The sequence below is a fragment of the Tupaia chinensis genome, unplaced genomic scaffold, assembly GCF_000334495.1.
Source record: "Tupaia chinensis unplaced genomic scaffold, TupChi_1.0 Scaffold000009_1, whole genome shotgun sequence".
Classification (NCBI taxonomy): domain Eukaryota; kingdom Metazoa; phylum Chordata; class Mammalia; order Scandentia; family Tupaiidae; genus Tupaia; species Tupaia belangeri.
The window spans coordinates 3,916,758-3,924,190 of NW_006159439.1; the positions used below are offsets into that span (position 1 = coordinate 3,916,758).

Here is a 7,433-nt window from a genome sequence, read left to right on the forward strand (position 1 = left end):
GCATTTTATTTTCTATTTAACACTAACAAAAACCTCAGGAGATGAATATTTACATAATCCTCAGAACAGGAGAAAACTGAAATAAACAGGATAAAGGACATCCCAAAACCACATAGAAAATATTGTGGGTATGATTATTAAAACTAGAAGCTTCAGTCCAATTGTCTGCACTTAATTTCTGTAGCTAATGCCATTTCTGTAGATTTTCATGGGGGGAATATATATTTATATATAATTTATCCAATAATTATAAATGAAATATAAGTGGAGTGCCAAGAGTAAATATTGAAGTGTATTTTTTATTAATGTGATCAGATTTCACATATAATGTACCAATTTAACACCTATGACCAATAGAAATGATTTTGTTTTCTCTCATATTATTTGAATATTCATTAAAAGATATGATACAATCAAGATACACAAAACAGGGACCAGCAGTTGGCGTAATGACTATTGTGCTGGACTCCCATGTGGTCAACTTTGGTTCAAGTCCTGAACCCGGTGACTTAAATTCATGCTGGGCGCATATGCATGCATGTCCAAGATCCCGATAGGAGAATGGAGGAGAAGGAATGGCAGTGTGGCCATCCTCCTTGGGGGATGATTTCTCACTTTCTGTCTCTCTGTCTCTCTCTGTCTTCTGACAAGTGCACATGCCCTGTAACAAAAACCTCTCAAATAAAAAAATGATACACAAAGCATGCATTATATTCATCGACTAAGACAGTTCTCTTCATTTCTATAGAAATCACTGTGGCAGTACTAGAGTATTTAAAATGGTTCACTTGGGCCAACCAATGTTGTAGTAGTTAATGCACCTGGACCTAACATGGCTGACTGCATACCATGTCCAAAATCTCAAGAGGAAAATGATGGACAAGGTATTATGGTGTAGTCATTCCCTATGGAGAATGTATTTCATTTTCCTTCTCTTGCCTTTTTCTCTCTCTTTCTGTCTCTCTTCAGTGAGTTCACATGCTCTATAGCAAATTAATGTGCTTTTTTTATTAATACGAATTGCATTATTTTTCCAGTAATTTTTGTGAAAGGATAGTTTCTTCTGGCTGAAAATTTGCATACCTCATTTAAACTACATCTGAGAACAAGTCAGTAGTCCTGCCATTACTTATTCATTTTCACTGCATGGCCACTTAATGAGTCAGTTATGAACTGACAATATTTTGGGGCATCTGAGTTGGGCAAACTGAATAAGATTTTTGGTTGTTTTTTTTTTCTGTTTTGTTTGTTTTCTTTGTAATTATGATGACCCTGAACTTAAAAAGACTTTTTTATATTACATCTTGTTCACAACCTCCTTTTACTATTCCATGTGTCATTTTACAGCTTTACTTTCCTATACTCCTTTGCATCATATCTAAGAGCATTGAGGATCAATTGATGGGTCAAAAACTGTGTAATAGTGAAATCAGACTATATTTTCTCAGCTAACCTACATAAAATATGTCTGATTCAGAATACAGAATTTATTAATATTCAGGCAAGGTACAGACAACAGGTCAGAGGAAGATTGCTACTGAACAGATAGTTCATCACTCACAGGTTCCAAAATAAGGCAATCATGCCGCAGCATGTAGGACCACATGAAAGAATATTGATTTTAGTCTCAGGCACTGAAAGAGAGGGGCAGAAATAAAGAAGAGCCTTTATTACCTTTATTATGTTTTATGTAGGAAAACTGAGTAAGACAGGCAAGCAGTCTATGTAGGTTTATAATGAGTTAGTTCAATAATTCAGCAGTCTTTGGATTTCCTGTAGTCATCCTAGGAGGATTACAGCAGGAGAATATGTTCATGAGTGTAAGATACTGATAAATGAGAAGGTCAGCAGTTATGGGCTTGGGATTTGTTTGTGTATAAAGACTTGCTCAAAGAAGAGTCATATGCAAACATTGGGAAGGGCAGTTTCTCCTTTATCAAAAATTCTCCAGATCTCAAAGTATCAAATAAAGGAACTAGAAAAATAGTTAATACAAAGTCTACACTATTTCTTTATTTTAGCTAAATTTGTGTAGAAAAATAACAAAATCAAGCAAAGATATTATTATAAGAAACCTATAGACCAATATTGCTCATAAATGTTGAGGCAAAAAAAAAATCCTCCACAAAATATCTGCAAATTAAATCCAACAATGTAAATGTATCTCTCTCTCTCTCTCTCTATATATATATGTATATATATATACACAAGGAGATATATATAATATATATGTATATATTATATATATATATATTAGACAGGGAGATGATTACCTTAATTTGGAAAAACTGAGTATCTTCAAAATACTTACATCAAACATCATACTTAATGGTGAGAAACTAGATACTTTACCACTATACTCAGGAATAAGAGTGTCTTCTGTCCTCCTTTTTACTGAAAGTCCTAGTTAATGTAATAAGACCTGAAAAGTAAATTAAGGGTCTATCAACTACAGAGAAGGAAATAAAAATGTATATTCCTAAATGACATGATTATATAGGTAGAAAATATAAGAAAATTAGAAAAAAAAATCCTGAAACTAATAAATAATTATATCGAAGGTAAAGGATATAAGTATAAAAATGAGTTGCTTTTTTATGTAAGCACAGAAGCAATAAATAAGTGGAATCTGACATTTAAAACACAATTCCAGGACTAGAAGGTGGTGTGGTGGTTAAGATGATGGATCCACATGGCTGACTCAGCAGTTTGAGTCCCAGATCTGGTCACCTGAAAAACACACTGGGCATATATGTATGCATGACTGAAGTCCTTAAAGGAGAATGAATAGGGAAATTTCAATTAGCAATAATCGTGCCTCGGATAAACCTCATTGGCTACGATACTGCCACTGCGCAAAGCTTGAATAGGGAACTTTGATGTGGCCGTTCCCCTTGGGCAGGGGGATTTTTCACTTTCTCTCTGTCTCTGTCTTTTTCACATACCCCATGACAAAAAAACAAAAAACAAACAAAATAACTCAGAATTCTAGTTTCATTAGTGCTACAGATAGCTAAATACTTAAGCAAAAATCTAACTATATATGCTCAAGATTTCTATGAGAAAAACCACAAAACTGATGTAAGACATCAAATATAAACAAGATGTCCTTCGGTAAATGAATTGCTAAAACGTGATGGCAAAAAAATAGATATTAATAAATGAAAGAAGTCAATTTGAAAATCATACATACTATGATTTGAACAATATGATATTCTGAAAAAAGGCAAAACTGCAGTGACAATAAAGAGATTATTGGTGGCCAAGAATTGGAAGAGGGTGGGATGAATACAATAGCAGAGATGATTTATGGAGCAGTGAAGCTACTCTGTGTGACACTCCAGTAGTGAATACAAGATATTACGTATTTGTATAAACTCATAACACATACAATGCCAAGCATGAACTCTAATGTAAACTATGGACTCTGGGTGATAAGGATATGCTAATGCAGATTCATTAATTGTCACAAATTGACACACCAGTGGAAGACATTACTAATGGGGAAAGTTATGCACTTGCAAAAGAAGGTGTCTATACCTTCTGCCCCGTATCATGAACATAAATGGCTCTAAAAAATAAGATTTATCCTAAAAATCATTTTCAAGAAGAAATTTTCTCATGCCACCTTAATTTCCACAAATGTTTTAGAGAGAATTTGTATTACATTCATATATATGCCTATGTGTTCACATGCACATATGTGTTTATTTTAATACCTCCACTCTGCTGGACAATGAAATATGTCTTGGTATTTCACATAAATATTTATCTTGCATGGTATCTTGACTTTATTTTATTTATTTATTTTTTTTGAGAGTCTTTTTGCTATAGAACGTGTGCGCTCATCAGAAAGACAGAAAGAGTCACCCCCCGGGTTGGGGGGATGGTCACACCGCAATCCCTTCTCCTCCATTCTCCTCTTGGGATCTTGGGCATGCATGAGTTTAAGCCACTGGGTCCAAGACTCAAACTGGAGTCAACTACATGGGAATCCAGCGCTTGAACTCTCTCTAGTATATGAAACTCCACTCATGCTTACACACACACACACACACACACACACACACACACACACACACACACAGTGCTGGAATATTTAAACACTTAAGTCTGTGAATAAATGTTTAGGGCTGCTCTTGAAGGCATTTATTCCTAGCAGACTCAGCCTGTCTGACAGGAAATGAGGTAGACTGAAATAGCCATACAAAGCCCTCAGAGGGAACTACAGGTGCTAATTAGTATTGAAAATTAAGCTGGTGTGTATTAGGCTGAGCTTCCACATGGGAAGGACCAGGGAATAAGGAAGGAACTAAAATGGCATTAACTATTAGTTACTTTGCATTTTATTTTCTATTTAACACTAACAAAAACCTCAGGAGATGAATATTTACATAATCCTCAGAACAGGAGAAAACTGAAATAAACAGGATAAAGGACATCCCAAAACCACATAGAAAATATTGTGGGTATGATTATTAAAACTAGAAGCTTCAGTCCAATTGTCTGCACTTAATTTCTGTAGCTAATGCCATTTCTGTAGATTTTCATGGGGGGAATATATATTTATATATAATTTATCCAATAATTATAAATGAAATATAAGTGGAGTGCCAAGAGTAAATATTGAAGTGTATTTTTTATTAATGTGATCAGATTTCACATATAATGTACCAATTTAACACCTATGACCAATAGAAATGATTTTGTTTTCTCTCATATTATTTGAATATTCATTAAAAGATATGATACAATCAAGATACACAAAACAGGGACCAGCAGTTGGCGTAATGACTATTGTGCTGGACTCCCATGTGGTCAACTTTGGTTCAAGTCCTGAACCCGGTGACTTAAATTCATGCTGGGCGCATATGCATGCATGTCCAAGATCCCGATAGGAGAATGGAGGAGAAGGAATGGCAGTGTGGCCATCCTCCTTGGGGGATGATTTCTCACTTTCTGTCTCTCTGTCTCTCTCTGTCTTCTGACAAGTGCACATGCCCTGTAACAAAAACCTCTCAAATAAAAAAATGATACACAAAGCATGCATTATATTCATCGACTAAGACAGTTCTCTTCATTTCTATAGAAATCACTGTGGCAGTACTAGAGTATTTAAAATGGTTCACTTGGGCCAACCAATGTTGTAGTAGTTAATGCACCTGGACCTAACATGGCTGACTGCATACCATGTCCAAAATCTCAAGAGGAAAATGATGGACAAGGTATTATGGTGTAGTCATTCCCTATGGAGAATGTATTTCATTTTCCTTCTCTTGCCTTTTTCTCTCTCTTTCTGTCTCTCTTCAGTGAGTTCACATGCTCTATAGCAAATTAATGTGCTTTTTTTATTAATACGAATTGCATTATTTTTCCAGTAATTTTTGTGAAAGGATAGTTTCTTCTGGCTGAAAATTTGCATACCTCATTTAAACTACATCTGAGAACAAGTCAGTAGTCCTGCCATTACTTATTCATTTTCACTGCATGGCCACTTAATGAGTCAGTTATGAACTGACAATATTTTGGGGCATCTGAGTTGGGCAAACTGAATAAGATTTTTGGTTGTTTTTTTTTTCTGTTTTGTTTGTTTTCTTTGTAATTATGATGACCCTGAACTTAAAAAGACTTTTTTATATTACATCTTGTTCACAACCTCCTTTTACTATTCCATGTGTCATTTTACAGCTTTACTTTCCTATACTCCTTTGCATCATATCTAAGAGCATTGAGGATCAATTGATGGGTCAAAAACTGTGTAATAGTGAAATCAGACTATATTTTCTCAGCTAACCTACATAAAATATGTCTGATTCAGAATACAGAATTTATTAATATTCAGGCAAGGTACAGACAACAGGTCAGAGGAAGATTGCTACTGAACAGATAGTTCATCACTCACAGGTTCCAAAATAAGGCAATCATGCCGCAGCATGTAGGACCACATGAAAGAATATTGATTTTAGTCTCAGGCACTGAAAGAGAGGGGCAGAAATAAAGAAGAGCCTTTATTACCTTTATTATGTTTTATGTAGGAAAACTGAGTAAGACAGGCAAGCAGTCTATGTAGGTTTATAATGAGTTAGTTCAATAATTCAGCAGTCTTTGGATTTCCTGTAGTCATCCTAGGAGGATTACAGCAGGAGAATATGTTCATGAGTGTAAGATACTGATAAATGAGAAGGTCAGCAGTTATGGGCTTGGGATTTGTTTGTGTATAAAGACTTGCTCAAAGAAGAGTCATATGCAAACATTGGGAAGGGCAGTTTCTCCTTTATCAAAAATTCTCCAGATCTCAAAGTATCAAATAAAGGAACTAGAAAAATAGTTAATACAAAGTCTACACTATTTCTTTATTTTAGCTAAATTTGTGTAGAAAAATAACAAAATCAAGCAAAGATATTATTATAAGAAACCTATAGACCAATATTGCTCATAAATGTTGAGGCAAAAAAAAAATCCTCCACAAAATATCTGCAAATTAAATCCAACAATGTAAATGTATCTCTCTCTCTCTCTCTCTATATATATATGTATATATATATACACAAGGAGATATATATAATATATATGTATATATTATATATATATATATTAGACAGGGAGATGATTACCTTAATTTGGAAAAACTGAGTATCTTCAAAATACTTACATCAAACATCATACTTAATGGTGAGAAACTAGATACTTTACCACTATACTCAGGAATAAGAGTGTCTTCTGTCCTCCTTTTTACTGAAAGTCCTAGTTAATGTAATAAGACCTGAAAAGTAAATTAAGGGTCTATCAACTACAGAGAAGGAAATAAAAATGTATATTCCTAAATGACATGATTAAATATGTAGAAAATATAAGAAAATTAGAAAAAAAAATCCTGAAACTAATAAATAATTATATCGAAGGTAAAGGATATAAGTATAAAAATGAGTTGCTTTTTTATGTAAGCACAGAAGCAATAAATAAGTGGAATCTGACATTTAAAACACAATTCCAGGACTAGAAGGTGGTGTGGTGGTTAAGATGATGGATCCACATGGCTGACTCAGCAGTTTGAGTCCCAGATCTGGTCACCTGAAAAACACACTGGGCATATATGTATGCATGACTGAAGTCCTTAAAGGAGAATGAATAGGGAAATTTCAATTAGCAATAATCGTGCCTCGGATAAACCTCATTGGCTACGATACTGCCACTGCGCAAAGCTTGAATAGGGAACTTTGATGTGGCCGTTCCCCTTGGGCAGGGGGATTTTTCACTTTCTCTCTGTCTCTGTCTTTTTCACATACCCCATGACAAAAAAACAAAAAACAAACAAAATAACTCAGAATTCTAGTTTCATTAGTGCTACAGATAGCTAAATACTTAAGCAAAAATCTAACTATATATGCTCAAGATTTCTATGAGAAAAACCACAAAACTGATGTAAGACATCA

General features: G+C 34.4%; 2 pseudogenes; both read right to left on the minus strand.

Annotated features, from left to right (window-relative positions):
• Positions 1-2,746: 2,746 nt before the first annotated feature.
• Positions 2,747-2,863, minus strand: LOC114005187 (uncharacterized; annotated as a pseudogene).
• A 4,224-nt stretch (positions 2,864-7,087) lies between these two features.
• LOC114005198 (uncharacterized) lies at positions 7,088-7,204 on the minus strand (annotated as a pseudogene).
• Between the last annotated feature and the right edge of the window lie 229 nt (positions 7,205-7,433).